The following is a 21157-nucleotide window of genomic DNA, read 5'->3' as shown; positions in this document are numbered from 1 at the left end:
GGTTATTTATCTATAGTCTAAGAGCTGGTGTTCTCTCAGAAGAAGTTCCAGATGGTGAATTATGATCATGTTCAAACTTGTCTAATTTTCATACTCAAAAAATAAAATATTTTGAGAGGGAACACACCCAGTAGTGCTCAGAGCTTATTCTTGGCTCTGTGCTGAGGGATCGCTCTTGGGAGACTTTGGGGGACCATATGCAATGCCAGGGATAAAATTATGGTTAGGTATGATATAGGCAAGTTCTTTTACTCTATACTATCTTTCCAACTCCAAATAAAGTATCTTATACCTAAAGAGTATAGGGGTGTTTGCCTTGCACACAACCAGCCCAGCTGAGCTGGGTTCGATTCCTCTCCCCCTCTTGGAGAGCATGGCAAGCTACCAGAATATCTCGCCCGCATGGCAAAGCCTGGCAAGCTCCCCGTGATATATTCGATATGCCAAACACAGTAACAACAAGTCTCAAAATGGAGACTTAGTGGACCCGCTCAAGCAAATCAATGAACAACGTGAGGACAGTGACAGTGATCAGCAATGCTATAACTGGCCAAATATAAACAGTGGTACATTACAACAGTTATCCATTAAAACAGAACATAAAAGAAGTGGTCTATTACAACAGTTATCCTTTAAAACAGAACATAAAAGAAGACAAGTCAATACATAAAAGTTAGAAAATAGGGAATGAAGATTTGTTTCCTGAGAGATATCTCTATAGTTATTTCTTTATTTTGAATTTTGGATTTTACCTGATAGTGTTCAGGAATCATTCCTAGCAGAGCTCAGGGGCCCTATGTGGTTCCAGGGATTAAACCCAGATTAGCCACAAGCAAGACAAGTACTATATTGGGGTACATTCTGTCTGTTCTCAAGGGCTTTCTACGTCTAAGAATTTTAAGATCAGTGTTCAGAGAGAGGGTAGGATTAGGTTAGAATTATGGCACCCTATGCTGCTCACCGAAGCATACCTGGGAATAATCCTGGAAATTCCCAAGCGCCACCAAGGTGACCACGATGCTCCCCCGTACCACAAGCCTTGGCAGATCCTCATTAGAGAACCCTTACATTGAACCACAGGTCCAGTTACCTTGGAATCACAGGGAGTTGTCCATGGGTCATCTGAGTACCATTTGGGTACTCCTCCCCAAATATTTTGATGAAGATGTCTGTCTCTTTATTTCTAATTCATATAACTGTCATCCTTATCGTGGCACTATAGCATACTTTGTCTCATAAGCATTTCACAGTGGAGAATTGCTGTACTGATGCATATTTTTGCATAGCAATAGGAACACCTGCCTTAAGTCATTCTAACACTCAATACTAATGCAAAAAATAAAAAAAATTGCAGGGATTGATAATGTACTATCCATAGTCACACAATTTTAAGCAAAGGTATGGTCACTTAGTGAGCTCTTCTCTTGATTCAAAATACTTTGGCATGTAATTATAAAAATGGAAATTAAAATGAAAATAAAAATATCACTTCATTAATTTTAAACAATGAATGAAATAGTGTCTTGTTGTGTTTTTTTTTCCACCAGCAAACACAAATGAGATGATTACCTAGATTGTTCTTTACCGCACAAATATAAATTTCAGAAAACTTAGTTTGATTTAATTCAAATGAAAAGTAAAATAAATAAGGGTTCTAAACGATACCAAAAGAAAACATAGTAAATTTGTATAAAACCTTGAAATCAGCAAAAAGTCTATAGAAACATGGCATGGAAACCAAAAGTCATAAAGAAAATAGGATGAATATAGGTAAAAAGATTTAAAGTTACAAAAGACATCATAAATAAAATTCTAAATTTAAGACCAAAATCACTGAAGATTTTATGTTAAATTTTAAAAGGATAGCTTTTATATAATTCAGTTTGATGAAAGTTCCATTAAATTAATATTAAAGAACATGACAAAATATATAACAACAGGTTTTGCATTCAGGTGGCTCTGGTGTGTTCTCTGGGTTCCTCACTATTGCTGGTTCCCCAGGTATCTATGAGCTGCCAATGAGGAATAACGTGTCAGAATCACTTCTTCCTTGGCATGACTGGATGTTGTCCCCCAAACAAGACAGAAACAAACCAACCAAAGTACCAATAAAAGAAACATACTTCCAAAATCATAGTTTATATTTTAAGGTGAAAGTAAAAACATCTAACACTAGTAATCCTATTTTCATAGAATTTGAAAATTCATGTAAAAGGAAACACTTTAATTCAAAATATTAACTTTATGAAAGGTATTTAGACTTTGTTTCATTATCAAAGTGTCTCATTATATATTAAAGTATTTTCAATACATAATAATTTAATGATATTTAGTATAAAATAAATAAATTAGATACCCATAAGAATATTTCTTTTTTTCTTTGCTTTTTAATTTTATTGAATTACCGTAAGATAGTTACAAGCTTTCATGTTATGATTACAATCACACAATGATCACACACTCATCTCTCCACCAGTGCACATTCCCCACCACCAATATCCCCTGTATACCCCCCACCCCCATTTCCCTCCCTCCCCCTACCTCCATGGCCGAAAATATTCCCCATATTCTCTCTCTACTTTGGGGCATTATAGTTTACAATACAGACACTGAGAGGTCATCATTTTTGGTCCTTTATCTACTTTCAGCACACATCTCCCATCCTGACCGGTTCCTCAAGCCATCATTTTCTTAGTGATCCCTTTTCTAATCCAGCTGCCCTCTCCCCTTTGCTCATGAGGCAGTCCTCCAGCTATGGAGCAATCCTCCTGTCCCGCGTATCTACTATCCTTAGAAGTCAGCCTCATGTTATGTTGTTTTATACACTCCACAAATGGGTGCAGTCCTATGTCTGTCCCTCTCTTTCTGACTCATTGCACTTAGCATGATACTTTCCATGTCTATCCATTTATAAGCACATTTCATGACTTGATCTCTCCTAACAGCTGCATAGAATTCCATTGTGTAGATGTACTAAAGTTTCTTTAACCAGTCATCTGTTGTAGGGCACTTGGGTTGTTTCAGATTTTGGCTATTGTGAACAGTGCTGCAATGAACATATAGGTACAGATGTCATTTCTACTGTGCTTTTTAGCATCCTCAGGATATTTTCCCGGAATCGGTATTGTGGGGTCATATGGAAGCTCAATTTCTAGTTTTTGAAGGAATGTCCATATTGTTTTCCAGAAAGGCTGGAGTAGTGGGTATTCCCACCTACAGTGAAAGACCGTCCCTTTTTCCTTATATCCATGCTAGCACTGGTTCCAGCGGGACAGGAAGAAAACCCCAGAAGTCTATTTCTAATATTAAATCATATATTTATAACAATTGGGCTGGAGCGATAGCACAGTGGGTAGGGTGTTTGCCTTGCACGCAGTCAACCCGGGTTCAATCCCTCCGCCCCTCTCGGAGAGTCAGGCAAGCTACCAAGAGTATTCGCCCACACAGCAGAGCCTGGCAAGCTCTCCACGGCGTGTTCGATATGCCAAGAACAGTAACAAGTCTCACATTTTGTTGTGAGACATTACTGGTGTCCACTTGAGCAAATCAATGAACAACAGGACAGTGCTACAGTGCAGTGCTATTTATGACAATTAATATAAAATATTTTATGTGATATATATTAAATTATATTTTAAATGTATTATCATAAATATCCTACCACCAGTAAAAGTGATCAGAATAACCTGAAAGATTTAACAGAATCTTTATATTTATGTACAATTATTATTCCCTTACAAATAAATTTTGTGAGCAATTATGACTTTATTTGCTACATTAAATACAGTGAGAGGCTATAATGAATGGACAGTTTCAACACTGGACCATAAAATAGACTTAAAATTCTACCATTTACTTATTAAATCTTTTTAAGTGTAAAATATGTTCTAAATGAATATTATATGGATAAAATGTATATTCTAAAATAAGAATAGCAAAAATAAATCCTGTAAAAATGATATCTCCAAATGTGACAAAGGAAAAGAATATAAATACTATACTATTTTATTTGGGAAAAAGGAGATGTTTTCTTTTTAACAGCAGATCATGTCATATTAAAACTTGAATTATTCCATTTTATTTTATACAAAACATATTTTCAACCACTTGCAACATGATATATCTTATGCTGTCACATCAGAATATACTGGACTTGGAAAGTGGATAGGAATATTCTGTTTACCAACATGCAGTGTGCTATTATGGAATGTAAATATACTTGAATCATGTCAGACATGTCAACTCTTCCAACAAAGTTCTTAGAGACATTTTCTGGGACAATTCAAGTTCTTATCATATTCAGTTATTTGCAGCACAGGTAACTTCTGCATGTACTGAAAGGCTGTATGAATCAGGTCAGTTGTAAAAATCACAGTATTTTTAGAAATACTTTAATGTATTAGAATGTGAAATTAATGACTACCAATAAAAGTATAGGAAGCCATACAGTCCAATCTCTTCTATAGAAACTTGAATTATAAATTTCTTTAAGATTTAATGTAGTCTCTTTACCTAAATTTTGATTTTCTCATTCTGGAAAGAAATTATTTAAATATAATTTGGTTGATGTAACGACCTTTTCCCCTTTAAGTAAAGTGGTTGCCACATTTAAAACAAAGTGGATATATTTGAATTTTTTTTATCAATTTATCTTTTTGTGAAAAACACTGGAGGTGGGATTGTTGTTGGAACATTATATGTCTAAAACTCAATAGTCTTGTAAGCCACATTTAAAAAATATATATTAATATAAATAAATTAAACTTAAATGGTAAGATTCAGAAAAGTGAAGCTTTTTTCCATTTTCTTGACATAAGAGTTATATTTTTAAAATAATACTAATAACAAACTTGATTTTTATCATAAATAATGGGAGGTTGCATTCTCTTTCCTTCTGAGCAAGAAACATCTTTTAAAGATGTAATTAATTTTAGGAGAATCATAAAAAGAGGTAACACAGAACTCAATCAATTTTGTACTATGCCTAATATGACCACCGCATAACTATCCAAACATAAGACATGAGTTACTTGATCCATTAAAATTTTGGCTAATAAAAAGAAATCCTGTACTTTATTTCATAACAAATATTTATTATGTTAAATTTACTCTGAAAAGGTTTGTTTAAAAACCTCTAGAATTTTTAATAAAGATAAATTCTGTGCTCTCATAGACGGCTTAAACATCTATTTAACAAATTTAAGATCTTATATGTCGTCATATCAAGGAAATTTGACCCCAGAATAAATCTTCTATGATAATACATCTTAGAAACCTCCATTATGTCCATTCCATTCCATGCCAGCAATGTTTTGAATCACAGGAACCCATACGATGCAACAAATTTGTCAAACCTTTATGTGTCTTTTAGGAGCAAGTACAATGACCAGCCATGAAAAGCATCTCAGGTGCAAGAACAGAGGCTAGAGTGAGATTCTTATTTAGAGGCATGTAATCCATTGGCAGAAAAGATCTTCACTCATTACCATTTAAATTATCCCATGTCCTTAAAAAATACCTGCTCTCAGGGATATGGTGCCGCCAAGCAGGTCAATCTCTATTTGTGAGGCGAGTGAATCAGCAGCCTGATGGCACCTTTTGACTTTCAGATACCCCAAAATTGCTGCTGTGCCATTGGCCAGACCCCAAAAACTTGGGGCAAAGTTTACCAAGAAAGTAAACGGCCAAAAGTTAGGTATGTAGGAGACACACCCACAAACCACCTCTGGCTCAGCTATATAATTGGAGGCAAGGCCTCTCTGGTTCCTGATCAAACTGCCTAACGGCCATGATCCCAGAGACTCAGAAACGAATCTCGGAACCCAAGGATTTTGGCAGAAATGCGTTCTGTTCCTGTAGTAGGTTACTGGTGCTGGGCCACTCCAGGTGGGAATAGGTTTTGTGGCTTGGCCTGTTCCCCTTGGGAGCCTGGTGACCGCCACCTTCCGGAGGACATTGGACAGTAAGATTTGCAGTGACGAGACACGCAGGGCCTCACCAGATGGGGGTGGAACCGGCCCTTTCCTCCCCACCACAACGAGCCCCCGAGTCACCACCTACAAATGACCTTTCTGGCTCCTGATCAAGCTGATTAATGGCTATGATCCCAGAGACTCAGAAACCAATCTCGAAACACAGTGGCTTTTGGCAGAAATACATCCGGACCGTATAAAAGTTGGCTGCCACATCAGAGTTTATTGGAAAGCCAGGTATGAGCCGGCGGTGATGGGGCAACTGAAACCTCATGGGAAGTGGGACGGTACTCGCTCATCCTTCACACCCTACCGAGGTCACAAGGTGCCAACCACGGGTGGCTCTCCTGCATGGCCATGGCTCCAGAGGCAAAAGGACTTAATCCAGAGCCTGGCAGTTTGTGGCAGAAAAGTGAATGGACCATAAGTTAAACTACGGCACCAGGCCTCCCCAGGAGGGAAAGGGTGCTGTTCCCTTCCACCTTTCCCTCCCCCACCAGCAGCAAGGTGGCCGCCGCCTCAGAGCTTATAGATAAGCTAGGTATGAGCCAGTGGTGACAGGGCAACTGCAGTCTCATGGGAAGGGGAGCGATACCAGCTTGTCCTTCACGCCCTACCGAGGTCATGAGTTGGCCCCCACGAGTGGCTCTCCAACACAGCCATAAGACCAGATGCACAGAAACCAATTTTGTAATTATCTGCCTCTTTGCAGAAATTCAATATCGCGTGGCCACTATTGCGACCGCGTGACATTATATGCTTCTCATAACCAGCTATAGAAAACAAAATATTTCACAATGCCTTTTTAGCAATTCTGATTTTTGTGAAGGGGGGAATTCTAAACAATAATGGTGCATCTTTTGTCAAAATAATGAATGTAATCAATGTAGAGAAGAGTTAAGTAGAAATTATCTGCCTCACAGGCACTGGGAGGGGTGGGAGGAGATATATTAGGTTCTTGGTGGTAAAAAATGAGTACTGGTGAAGGGAAAGGTGTTTGATAATTGTATGGCCAAAACTTAGACCTGAAAGCTTTGTAACTTTCCCCACAATGATTCAATAAATAAATATAAGAAGAAAAACAAATAAATAAATAAAATTATGGAAAAAAAAGAAAAAAAAGTAAGGTAAAGTTCATGCCAATTCAGTCAGCTAATCAGTGGCTGAATCAATAGCAATACTCCTACATAAAAACAAAAAAGAAAAAAATACCTGCCTTGCTATTTGACATTCTCAATGACCTCAGCAAAATGCTATATTTTGAAATCAAGATTTAAACACATTATTTTAGATGGGGCGGGTAGTCTTCTCCCCAACTCCTTACTTCTGGAACCCCAGCAGCCATGCCCACCTTCCATATCCGCCATAATGTGGACTCATTGGCCCAGACCACACATCCCAAAGTCATTGGACCACGCAGCAGCATATGCGGCTGAGTGACTGCTCCTAATTCCTCAGTGTTGAAATTCCAGTAGGAGCACACCAAATTGGATGGAAAAATAAAATAGAAACTGACTGAACTCAACAAAGTTAGAAACCAAAGGCACAGATGGTTTAATCAGCAACAAACAACTTAATAAATTCTTAGCATTTAACAACCCTATGATCAGATGTAACAAATTTCACATAAATTGATTTTTAGTAACGTCTCCATTGGAGACTTTGTTGTTACTGTGTCTGGCATATCGAATACTCTCGGTAGCTTGCCGGGCTCTCCGAGAGGGGCGGAGGAATCGAACTCGGGTCGGCCATGTTGGCCACTTGTAAGGCAAACACCCTACCTGCTGTGCTATGGGCTGGAGCGATAACACAGCCGGTAGGGCATTTGCCTTGCACACGGCCGACTGGGGTTTGATTCCTCCATTCCTCTCAAAGAGCCCAGCAAGCTACTGGGAGTATCCTGCCCACACAGCAGAGCCTGTCAAGCTCCCCATGGTGTATGCAATGTGCCAAAAACAGTAACAACAAGCCTCACAATGGAGATATTACTAGTGCCCACTCAAGCAAATCGATGAATAACAGGAGGACGTGCTACAGTGCTACTGATTTTTATAGGAGCTTTGTTATCTAATCAATTGTATTCTAGAATTGTATCAACAGTTGTGTTTTTTCTCTACATTAAAAAAGGGATACAGGGGCTGGAGCTATAGCACAGCTTATAAGGTGTTTGCCTTGCATGTGGCCGACCTGGGTTCGATTCTCAGCACCCATATGGTCCCCGAGCATTGCCAGGAGTAATTCCTGAGTGCAGAGCCAGGAGTAACCCCTGCGCATCGCCAGGTATGACCCAAGACAAGCAAAAAAATAAAAGGGAGGGTACAAAAATGGATACATAATAAAATATTTGACTAATCAAAAAATAATCAAAATAAAAGTATGGTTTACATGTTATGACTCATAATAATTTCCTTTGTAGCAGAATATATCAGAAAATATCTAAAAATCAGGCAATTTTAATATGGCCAATATAATGCATTGCATGTATATTTATATTATATCTATATATACCGGTCAAAATGTAAATCCATATGTATATAACGCATGCCTGAGGATTAGCAATTATTCTCTGATTCTTTTTAATGCCTTATTAATAGATCTATATTATTAGGTAAAAGAATACTTATAAAAGTAAACAAAATATAAGCATTTAGAACTAAGTCTAATCAGAAAGAGCTAGATATAGATAGAAACCTTTTATTTGCCAATAAAGAACAGAAAAATAATTTATTTTAAAAGTATTTGAGAGAATGATGGTTTTAAATAAAAATAGTATCTTAGATCAGTTACAAGACTATATCCAAATTATTCCCAAATTAAATATATTGCAAATATGTTTTTATTTAATCTCAATCATTGTCATTAGTTTTGAGGTCTTAATTGTTTTTCTTTTTTTGAAATTGTAAAAGAAAACTTTCATTAAATATCTTTCACTCAGAGAAAAAGTTAAACTACTCTTCATTGACTGAAAAATGCAAGTGAGTCTTGGCAATAACCTTATGTACTCTTTAGTATGTTTGTGGTGATTTTCAAGGTATTCATAACTTTCTGTATTACAGGAATGGGTTTTTATTTTTGAGGCTGGGATAAATGGAAATAGTTTTCTAATATATTTTTTAGAAAGCAAAGAAAGTAAATGAAGAGTTGATAAGGTTTAGTTACAACTCACAGTTTCATTGTAATTCAGAAAATATAATAGGTGGATCATGAATCCAGTGCAGTGATAAAGTAATGCTGAATTTAAAACAGGGTGTTTTCAGAATTATAAAATAAAATATTAGGGTGTTATTTTATTTGGTGAACACCTGGAGAAGTACTGCCTGATTTAGGACAGCAGGCAAGAAATCAAGCAGGGGATGTTATGCTTAATTAACCACAAAGAACTACTTCAATAATAGACAAAATATCCGTAGATTTTTGAATATCTAATTCAGTTAACAATATTTATCAGTATTATATCTCATATGAAACCCATTAATACATAAAAATATGATCTAAACTTAACTTAAAGAGTATTCTATTTATTCCAATATTTGACATTAGTGATATTCAACATAGAGCTGTTAACAATGTGAATCCTATACCATCCTGAGGGACAAAATGATATTATTTTTGTCCATTTCTAAAGAAATGGCCATACAAACTATCAGCTTCTCCATAGTAGAATGCATTGACTTTGAAAGGATGGGAAATTAGGTGAGAGGAAGATGTTAAAGAGATGTAATACTGAAATCTAATTGAATTCCTATGCATTGACTCTGATACTTAAAAGTGGAATAAACATCATAGAGGTAAATTTTAACATTCCACAATTATTTTTGAGGATACCGATGATTGGCATGAAATCTTTCATGAAGCATAATTTGTTGTGCCCCCTTCTTTAGTCATATATTTAAATCCTTTCAGTTTTTGGTAATTGCATGCAATTATTTTTGATCTCTAGTTCCATGTGTGAAGAGGTTATGTTTAATTAATTAGTTGTTGTAGAAATTATACTGTTTGGCATGTTGGTGGCATTTAAATTAATACATGTTTTAAAAAGTTAAGATGAGATATCATAGAGAAACTTCCACTATAAAAAGGCAAAAAAAAAAAATCACCCGAATGATAGGATAGTTTTACATCATCTGAAAAAGTCAGGTATAAGAAAAGATAAAGGAAGTTTGAAAGGTATACAAATAACATGTGATCTCACACATATGGGAAATATAAAAAGGAAAAGTGAATAATCACTAATAAAAGTAAACATTTACAGTCTTGTCAACAACTACATTTACCAAGGTGGGGATAAATTGCAGACAAGAAGGAACCTATGGATAGTACCGAGGAAAGACATTGGCATTCTAGTGGTGGGTATGGTTCAGTAACACTGTATGCCAAAAGCATAAATATTAATATCATTGTATACCTTATTACCTCAATTTAAAAATTAATAATTTAAAGTAGATTATACTAGACAGCTCAAGAAAATAAAATGATCCAATACAGAGGAACGTTTTTCAATTTAGGGAATAAATAATGAGCACTGCATGTTTTTCATATGCATTATTAAATATTTCTAGTTAAGAATGAAGAATTAAATGTTTTTCCCTTATAATATTGTTGTTTTATTGTCAAATAGAAAGTAAATGTACCATTTTAAATTCGGATATAATGTTTTTCTATTTTTACTATTTTGCTACCGAGAGTATTCGATATGCCAGACACAGTAACAACAAAGTCTCCAATGGAGATGTTACTGGGCCCGCTCAAGCAAATCGACAATCAACGGGAGGGCCTTTACCTTTACCTTTACCTTTACCTTCATATGACTTTTATGGGAATTATGGCTAATTTTCATAAAATATCTTTTGCTGGAGCCATGGAAATGACTTAAAAAATAAAGCCCATATTTTGTATGCTGTAGAACTAGGTTTGATCTCTGACATTGCATGGTACTCCAATCACTGTCAAGAGCTATCAGGGGTATTCGTTAAGCTCTGGAGTGTGAGCCAAGGGCAAAAAATGTACGTATTTTCTCAAGACACTTCATTTGGTGGTCTATTATGCCAATCAAGTGGTACCCCAGACTATTTGGTGTATGTCAGGAGATATCTATTTAAAGTCACAGATAAGACTGTCAAAATATGCTTTTGAAAACATGATCCCATTTTCAGAATTCCCCAACAATGCGATACTTATTTTCTCAAGAGCAATTTGAAAGATTTTAGCTACTCTATCCAACTATTCTATAGCAAAGCTAAGTGTCACTATACAATCAACTCAGTGGATTAAGACAAATGAATTCATATTCTGGTCCTACAAACTGACTATGGAACTAAGATACTTCCCACAGTAGCTGCCTAACATCTAGTATATATACAGGATCAAGGATGCTTCAATCAAATGGTGCAATAATCTGAAAACTGATGCTTCCTAGCTGGTCTAAGAAAGACTAGAAAAATAGCAGAATCATTTCAGCTCCTCTGCTTCTTGGCGAGAAGTAATCACATGAATTTATATGACTATAAAATGGATGGACAATACAATATACCATATGTTCAAAACTTAAAGGTAAATCAAATATTGGCGATCATTAATAATGTCTCTTACACTATCCATATGATTTTCAAAACTCTGCTATCAAGAAAGGAAAACAGAAACACCAAGGTCTAAAATAAGTGCTCTGAATTTTAGTCACTATCAATTTTAAATAAAAGGTCACTACAATTATGCAGAGCACATAAAATGTTATATATGAAGTCAATGTTATATTATGCAATCTCTCTAAGATTATTTGCACAAAGTAGTTTTCAATAAACTGAGGCATTGAATGAATAAATAACTGTGATTGTTTTCTTGTTTCCTGTAAATAATTATTTTATAATTATTTACACATGGATGATCTATTTACAGCAGTATTTTGATAGTGTATTGTATTTAAAATGCACAAATAAGTTATACCCATATACATACAGCACAAACACACACACATACCCATGTACAGTTCTTACATACAACTTAAAAATCTTAGAAACCATATATTTTAAAAACAAATGTTAAATTTTTGAGAAGTAATACTTTCAATATAAGAATATTTTGACATCTGTACAAAATTACATGAAATATAGAGAAATAAATATGATATGAATAATAGAAACAAAAAAAATTGGACAAAAGTTCTGGTAAATTTTCTCCATGGACTTAAAGTAAGTTAAGCAAACATTTCATCCTCTAAAGTAAGTGTAGAAGTGAATATTATCTCATTTTAATCACGTAGATAGCTTATCTAGAAATCTTCCTAAGGATCATAAAACAAGGCTATTACTTGGTATTACATACAATTGGGCTTTATTAAAAGTTCTCTGGGTAAGTTTCTATAAGAAAGCATCTCAGTGTAGTCTTTGAAGTCCAAGGAGTAGATTAAAATCACATCATCAATTAGTAAAACTGTAGTTAAACTAATTCAGCTCGGGGTGGGCCCACTAGTTTTCTCACATCTAATATTGTTTAGAATAAACAGATGCCTCAAAATTTGACCAGAAACTTGATATGAGGATATATAGAACAAAACATCTAGCATAGTACCTGATATATAGTAAATATTAAAATATAAATTCCTTCCAACTTTACAACATAGTGTATATAATTTAAACTTCAGTGTAAACAATGTTAGAAATTTATATTGAGTTGTTTAAGTTCTAGCATTTAGTTTTAAATAAAATACTGTTTTTTTTACCTTAAGAGTTCTATAGTAATTGCATATAGTATATTTTAATTTATTTACTTTGTAATAATCCTCATGCTATCACTTCTATTTTGCCCACTTCTATTTTAACAACAATAATAATAATGGTCTGAACTTTGTGTTTTACCAAGTTATACTCCCCAAATACAGTTTTAAGAGTATATAGTATGATTCAGAGCACATTTTTGGTAATTGCTGTGAATTATCATCCATGTTTATGTCAATGTTTCCTTTGAAAAATAATTGGATGGTGGCAAACAATTATACAGTTTACAATTGAATTTTAAATATATAGCTAAGGTCCTATTTATTTATTAGATAACAGAGTGTTTCTCAAGAACTAATAGAATGCATATTAGTTACCTCCGTTAAACTTTCAGAACTAGAATAGGAAATATGCACACAGAATTCTTAGAACATATTAAAGTATAAGGTAAAGTGTAAAACTTTATGATCCTGAAATTTCAAGCTTAATGGAATTTGGTACCAAAATACAATAACAAAACTACAATTTCCATGAGAAATGTCTTTGAATTTGACCTTGAGGGAAGGACAAACAATGGGCGTTTAGGTAGAGAGAACAGATAGAGAATTAGCAAAGATGAAAAAAGTGAGAGAGAACAAACCAATACAACGAGCTCTGTAATTCATTGTGAACTGAAGAAAGATTGTTTAGAAATTTGAGGAATCCTGGAAGTTGCTGCACTACTGTATCTGGTGTAAGTGGGAAATGAATAGGTAACATGGTAGAAGATACAGACATAAAAATGTGTTATTTTCAAAGGATTTAAATTATCCAGTGGAAAGGACCAGGCAGAAGGAAGTGGTACACTAGGACTAGAAAGGACTTAAGGACCATAGTGAAAGGTCTTTGGTATTTTGTGGTGATGGTGGGGGTGCAGAAACTTTATAACCAAAGACATTAAAAATGAATGCTATTATGATCATCTTACCCCAATTAAAGTAAATTACTAAGATTTTTTTAAAAAGTCCTTCACCTTACTATGTTATAAAAGAGACAGAAATGAGAGTGGATAAATCCCAGAAGAACATTGTGATGATCAGAACAGCACGCTGACGGTTTAAATGACGCAAGAAGGTGGAATTCAGAAAATGGCTCCCCACAGGAAGAAGGTTCTGATCAAACAGATACAGTAAAGTACAAGTTTGGTATAGAAAATAATCTAGGACTTTTAGAATGTGTTTTGATGGAAATGGGGAGATGAAATGTCTGCTTTCTATAAGAACCCACCAAGTCTGTTCTTTCTCCGCAGAACAATCCTTAAAGAAAGCTTTTCACTTGCACAAAGAGGTAGGGAGTGGGAAGCTAATGCTCATTCTTATCTAAAGAATAGTGACAGAATCTGAATAGAAATTTTAAAAGTTATTCAGTACACATTTCAAGTATTCAAGGCTTCCATTTATGACTAAATATTAAACACTGGATTTCCTGCTTTAAGCAGTTTCCTCGAAAGAACTCTCTTTCACCCTATCCAAAATCCTACTTAATAGCTAATAAAGGTCTACACAATAAAAAGTAGGATCTTCTGTACAACAAAGAAAAATCTATTTCGTGGATTAGGAAAAATGTTGACAGTTTACACTAATGCATTCTTTGCTCGCTGGTATGTAATATAGGATATGGTGAAGTAGTCTCTGCTGGGAGACATGCAGAGTCCAACAAAAGGTGGTGTGAAGGGATGGGACTGAGAAGGATTGATGGCACCAATCTCTTTAGAAATGTCTTTAAGGACATTGGGAGCAGTAAAACCTCATGCACAAATTCATGTTTTCCTTTTCTGTGCTATAATTCTGTAAGCATCAAATATTCAGTGACATTTGATATGCGGGACAGTTTGCTACCAATAGTGTTATAGTTTGGTGGGAAGAATAGACAGACTGAGATGGCCAGAAGTACAAGTCAAAACATGATCAGAAGTTTTCGATTGAGAAACCTTGAGGAGTGCTGAGAAACATGAAGAGGGAAACAGCACCATCATCACCCCCCATCCTAACGGAGTATAATGACATTTTAACACAGAAAGGGGTAAAAAAAGTGTGATAGTGGAAATCAGAGATATTTAGGAGTAGCATATTATGCCATAATAAGACTCTGAGGTGGGACATTCTTTAGAAAATTGTATAATATAAAACGTGAGATAAAATGTTATAAGAATACAATATATAAATGCAAGAACCATATACGTGGACCTGTATGTGATGAATATTTCAATATCACCTGGGAAAATTGATAACTTAGTCGATACTAAGATGAATAGAATACTAGTTTATGAAATACATGATTTAATTAAAAATGTGCCTCAGGCAGTAATTTTTTTTTTGGGTATCTAAATTCTTTTTTTTTTCCCTTTATTTTATTTTATTTTTTTTAAAGTTGTAGATTTACAATTTTTTTGTGCTTTGGTTTCAATTATACAATGATCAGATACCCATCCCTCCACCAGTGCCCATTTTCCACCACCATGGATAATATCCCGGCAGTAATTTTTAATCAGACAAATTTCACTTCCTATAAACGAAGTACCAAATATTGTAGCACTGTCTGTAGCACTGTCCTCCTGTTGTTCATCAATTTGTTCGAGTGGGCACCAGTAATGTCTCCATTGTGAGACTTGTTGTTACTCTTTTTGGCATATTGAATACACCACAGGGAGCTTGCCAGCTTTGCCGTATGGGTGGGATACTCTCGGTAGCTTGCCAGGCTCTCCAAGAGGGTAGAGGAATCAAACACCAGGTCAGCCGCATGCAAGGCAAAAAATGTCTTACCTGCTATGCTATCACCCTATCCCTTACAATATCAAATATTGTAAGAATTTTAAATTTCCATGTTATGTAAAAAAGAATAGTACCAAAATGTATTTAGAGTTTAATATGCAAACTATGCTACCAGAACTGTAGCAATTAAAATATATTTTGAATCTAAGTTGTGATACTCTGATATTTTCAATTTTGACTGGCAGTTGTAGTTGGTATGCTTAATTTTTTTTCAAAATGATACTTTACACATTTCACCTGCATAATCCCCTTTCCTTTTTGACTATTATAGAAGTTTTTTTTTTCTTAAAGAAAAAAATGCTACCATTTTGGGAACATTTTACTGATCATTAGATTATCCCATATGGGGTATTATATAGTTTGTCTCTTCTTGATTCTATAGTATCCAACCTCAAGGGATAAAATGAGGAAGAATTAACAATAAGGATTATGTATGATATAGGAAGAAAAACATCCTTCAAAGAACAGTGACAAAGGAAATGAAAAAAATTTACAGTACTATAAAAAACTGTCTTACCAGTTCTTTGCAGTCACTGAATGATCCAGGAATTCAAGCCTAAATTAAAAGATGAAAGAAAATATTATACTATGTTCCATGTTCAGTGATATGCTTAAAACATATATAAAACTTTATAATTGTAGAAAGTAGTAATATAGTAATATTATTATTATTACCAATAGTAGTAGTCATAGTAATATCACCATTACTGTAATAGTAACATATTACTACTAGCAATATTTCATTACTAATATAGCAATTTTATTACTAATAGTAATATAAGCTGACTTATGGAAAGATACAAGAAAATAATTTTCCAGGCAAAAATGTTTTTCCTGATACTGTTCTATTTAATTTGATGTTATAAAATTAAAACAAAAAAACACAGTCTAATCTCTAAAAAATGTCTACAATTATTCTAGTGACCATATTTTTTTAACTTCTTAAGAAAGGATACTATTACTAAATGGGTTCAAAATGTCTAATATTTACTTGATGCATTTAATTTTCTTGTAAGAAAGAAAGACCAAAGCTTAATTTCTAAAAAAAAAAAAATTCCATTTCCCTGCCTTTACTGGTGATCACACAGCAATTAGTTTGGACTCTGATTCATTTTTGAAAAGTAATTCCAAGGCAGATAATATAATAACAAAAGTAAAGGAGTTTTAATTTCCAAATTATATTAAAAATTGGCCTCTATATTTTAGAAGTGTTTGAAGTTTAAATGAAAGGCAGTATCTGAACAGCCCAAATCCCCAAGAGGAGAACTAGCATCTGCCGTGGGATGCAAAGGTTTTATAAATGTTGTCGTGTGTGCAGTCAAAGGCAAACATTATGAGTCCTTCTGTCAATATGCAGCCTGTCTCTCTGTTTGAGCAGAAATATTGAACTTCTAACCATTATTACTATAAAATAAAGGAGGTTATTTTTTTAAACATTGGACAATCATTTTTTTCTCATGCCTTGGGAATCAAATTTGAAATTACATATTATATGAGCATTAAAACATGTATCATTCTTTGAAAGAGAATGAAAAGCACAAAACAAGCGATGAGAAGCAGTCAACACTGTTTAGAGTGTATGGCTTATATAAGTATATCTGCATCTTATTATCAGAACATTTTAATTAGGTTCTCTTGCTAGAATAATCTCCACAATGCAGGACCACTAATTGGTAACAAATCACCCGGAATGAATCTATTAAAATCTCTTCTCAAGGGCCTAGAATCATTTAAGAAGACACACAGATTGCTGGTGAAGAGCAAGTGATGGATTCTGTTGTATTACGAGAAAGTTTTTTTAATTCCCTGGTCTGGCTTCAAAGGTAGAGAGCTCATAGGTAACCTAAAAGTTTCTGTTCCGGATCTTTGTTTCTGTTCTGGAGATTCATAGGGAATGTCTGCTATACTTTCTTTGCTTTTCCTACTTTATTTCTTTGATGAGACTTATAAACCACACAAACAGTCTGCAAAATTATAAAGGAGAATGACTCAATAAATAATCATAAATCGAAAGCTCATGTGATCACCTTTCAGATGAAGTAAAACAGGACTATAAAATGAAGTTCTCTGTTTTCTGGGTCAGAATGCATACAAACAGGAACCCCCTATCTGCATCTATAAACATGCTTAATTTTTCATATTTCTAAGATGCACAGTTCATCTGAAAGCTTTACTAAGTTGTCACAAATCCCTATGTGTTTTCCAGTACTTTTATTAAAAATTAGCATGTATAGGTAAAATAGTGGCTGTTTAACCCTACATTATTCAAGAATTGACTATATATTTGCAAATGCTATTTGAACTTCTTGGTTATGCTAATGCAAAGGTTACAATAAAAATACAATATAACTGAGGCTACACATATTGCTATTGATATGAAAAATTTTGGAAATATAACATCAATGTCACATATTTATCAAAGAGGGAGAGGCCTTTGAGCATATCATGTAATATCAACTTCACGTGCTGCAGTCTCAACTAACTACTATGTTTGTTTCTATATTTTTTTAATTGTTTATTGTTATTTCATCTAAGTTTTAAAGTTTATATAATTGGAAGAATATATAGTATAGTTTCCTTTGTCTAGTCTTCTCTTAAATACCATGTCAGTGATACATCTAAATTGTTGCTTTTAACAATTAATTTTTATTATTTATAATGTTTCATTGACTATGTCACAATTTTTATATGCAAACTATCACTGAAAGGTATTTCTACCTCTTTCTGCTTATATGAATAATTTTTCTATGAACATTCTCTTATGTACATACATATACTGCTGTCAGATAGTTGGGCTTGTTTTTTGAGGTTTTTTTTTTGCATTTTTGGTCATACTTGGCGATACTCAGGGGTTAATCCTGACTTTGCACTCAGAAATTACTCCTGGCGGTGCTCAATGGAACATATGGGATGCTGGAAATTGAACCTGGGTCGGCCACGTGCAAGGCAAATGCCCTACCCGCTGTGCTATCGCTCCAGCCCCTCTGTCAGATAGTTTCTAAGAGTAATTTATCAGGTCAGAAAAGGTGCATATGTTTTATTTCAGCTGATTCTGCCAAATACTGTGTGCTGTCACTGTTAAATACCGTAATTTTTTTTCTCATTGGTATACTATATAGAGGAATATCAGGACACTTTATATTTTCTTTACTAGTAATAAGTTTTAGTGTAATGGCTTCATATTTATATACACAACAAGGGGAAGGCAACCCCCAAAAAGTGCAGAAAAAAGGGCCAGAGTGATAGTACAGTGGGTAGGGAGTTAGTCTTGCACACGGCCAAGTCAGATTTGATCCTCAACTTCCCATATAGTCCCCCGAGCACCACCAGGAGTTACTCCTGAATGCAGAGCCAAGAGGAACCCCTAAGCATCACCAGGTGTGAGCAAAAAAAGCAAAAGAAAAAAATGCAGCAAAATTGAAGTGTCTTTTGAAGATACTCAAGTAAATGTATACATATGTACAAGATACACACCATTTATATTATATATAAAACATTCAATTATACATAGTAACACTCAGTTACTATGTATTTATATATAACACATAACAATGTTATATACATATAGAACATTTAGTGCTGCATACCTACATGAATACAATGTAATTTTCTGTCCTTTCTGGAGACACTACCAATTCCCTGCCATTTTCTCTAGATCATCTTTTTGTAGAGTGTTCTATTTTATTCTAAGTCTTAGTTTTTTCATTACTCCATGGCTTGTCTTTTACACACTTCAAATTGTTTAAAATTAACAGTTATTTTTTCCTGTAAATTTGACTAAAAATTTAACTATGTTAATTTCTAAAAATTTTTCACCATGCTTCATTCAACTACTTTTCTCTAAAATGCTACCTGACATAAAGTAACTTGGACATGCACCTTGATACTTGGTAGAGCTGTTCCTTCAATCTGTTCCTCATTTAGAGTTACCTTGTATTTTTTGAGAGGAGGTAAGTACATCCTGGATTACAAACTACTATAGTAAAATTTCATACATGAGCTATGCCAGTACCACTCCCTTCACCTTCCACCATTGTCACAGTGATCATCACCTACTCTCTCCTGTAGAAAGCTTCCTATTAAAGACAAGTTCTCAGATTGTTACCTCTGGGCATTTGCAAATTCCCCTGTTCTGTTTCTTCACATCACACATATGAAAGATATCATTTTGTGTCTGTCCCTCTCCGTCTGATGAACACCACTCAACATGATACACTCTGGCTCCATTAACCTGGTAGCAAATTACAGGATTTCATTATTTTCACAGCTAAGTAGTATTCCACTGTGTATACTGTGTATCAGTTTCTTTTTTATCCAGTCATCTTATGTTGGATACCTGGATGTTTCTGAATTTTAGCTACTGTTGAGTAGTGTTATAATAAACATAAGAGTGCAGATTACTTTTCAAAAATGAGTTTTCTGATTCAACTTTTTGATTCCCATAAGTGCAAATGCTAAGTCATGTGAAAGTTCAATTTTTTAAAGATGCACTTACATGAGGGCAAAATGCAATGCTTGTTCTAAATTATTATAGAAGTTTGTATGTCATCATCAATTCAAGAATATTTCTAAAACCTCAAAAGGAAACTATTGTTCTTCTAGCAGTCAATCTCAATGTGTCTATAATCTTCTTCCTTCCGAATTCAAATTTTAATCTATACACTTGTCTATTTTAGACACTTAATACAAAAATTTATATAGCATGACAACGTTTTATGTTTTATTTTTATTGGTATATGTTTTCAGGTCCATTCTTGCTATAATGCACACATATGTGGATATCTATGTATATATATTATCAGAATAATATTCTACTGATTATATGTTTCTTATCTATTCTTTAACAATGTACATTTTGACTATTTTCATTTACTTTTTACTGAAATGAATAATTCTAGTGTGTTCACATACAAGTATTTCTAACCTAAAAATGTTTTCAATCCTTTTATGTATAAACTGAGAATTCCAAATTATGGAATTTCTGACACAGGATATTTGCAAGCTTAATCCTTTGAGGAACTAACATGCTGTCCACAATAGGTATACCGTTTCATATTCCAACAAGAAACACTTGAGGTTACAAGTTTCTCTAGATTCTTATCAATAATTTGTCCTTCCATTAAAATATATATATATATATATATATATATATATATATATATAGGAACTGGAGCAATAGTACAATGGATAGGGCATATGTCTTGCATAGAGTCAACAAAGCTTCTATCTCCAGCTTTGTTATGGTCCCCAATCCAATCAGGAGCCATTCTAAGCACAGAACCGGGAGTCCACTGAAACACCACTGGGTGTGGCCCCAAAACAAACAAAATAAATTTGTATCCATTTTAACTTATGTGAGGTATTTAATTGTAATTTTCATTTGTATGTCATCATTTCTTATTTTCCTGACATTGAATATTTCTGGTTATTGACATACCTTGGTTATATGGCAGCAAATTGAGCATTTTGCACCATTATATATCACCTTTTCAAGTTCTTGTCCTATAATATTTTCCCAAGTATTTAGAACCCTTCATGCAGAGGATTTATACCTTTTAATATGTGCATTCCTATTTGACATTTTTATGCTATATCATTATATATGGGCTTGAGATAGCACAGCTGGTAAGGCATTTGCCTTGCACGTGGCTGACATGGCTGACCC

The 21157-nt window shown here is 34.3% G+C and overlaps 1 protein-coding gene across 4 annotated transcripts in view; it reads right to left on the bottom strand.

The window, feature by feature from the left end:
- PTPRD (protein tyrosine phosphatase receptor type D) overlaps positions 1-21157 on the bottom strand; it is a 1654013-nt gene that overhangs the window by 1430518 nt on the left and 202338 nt on the right. For all 4 annotated transcript variants that reach the window (XM_056130610.1, XM_056130612.1, XM_056130611.1 and 1 more), the window contains exon 3: positions 16010-16048. The gene's annotated coding sequence lies outside the window, so the exon portion shown is untranslated. The remainder of the gene's footprint in view (positions 1-16009; positions 16049-21157) is intronic.

The sequence above is a fragment of the Sorex fumeus genome, unplaced genomic scaffold, assembly GCF_029834395.1.
Source record: "Sorex fumeus unplaced genomic scaffold, SorFum_2.1 ptg000079l, whole genome shotgun sequence".
In the NCBI taxonomy this organism is placed as follows: Eukaryota; Metazoa; Chordata; class Mammalia; order Eulipotyphla; family Soricidae; genus Sorex; species Sorex fumeus.
This window is presented reverse-complemented; position numbering and strand designations above follow the sequence as displayed.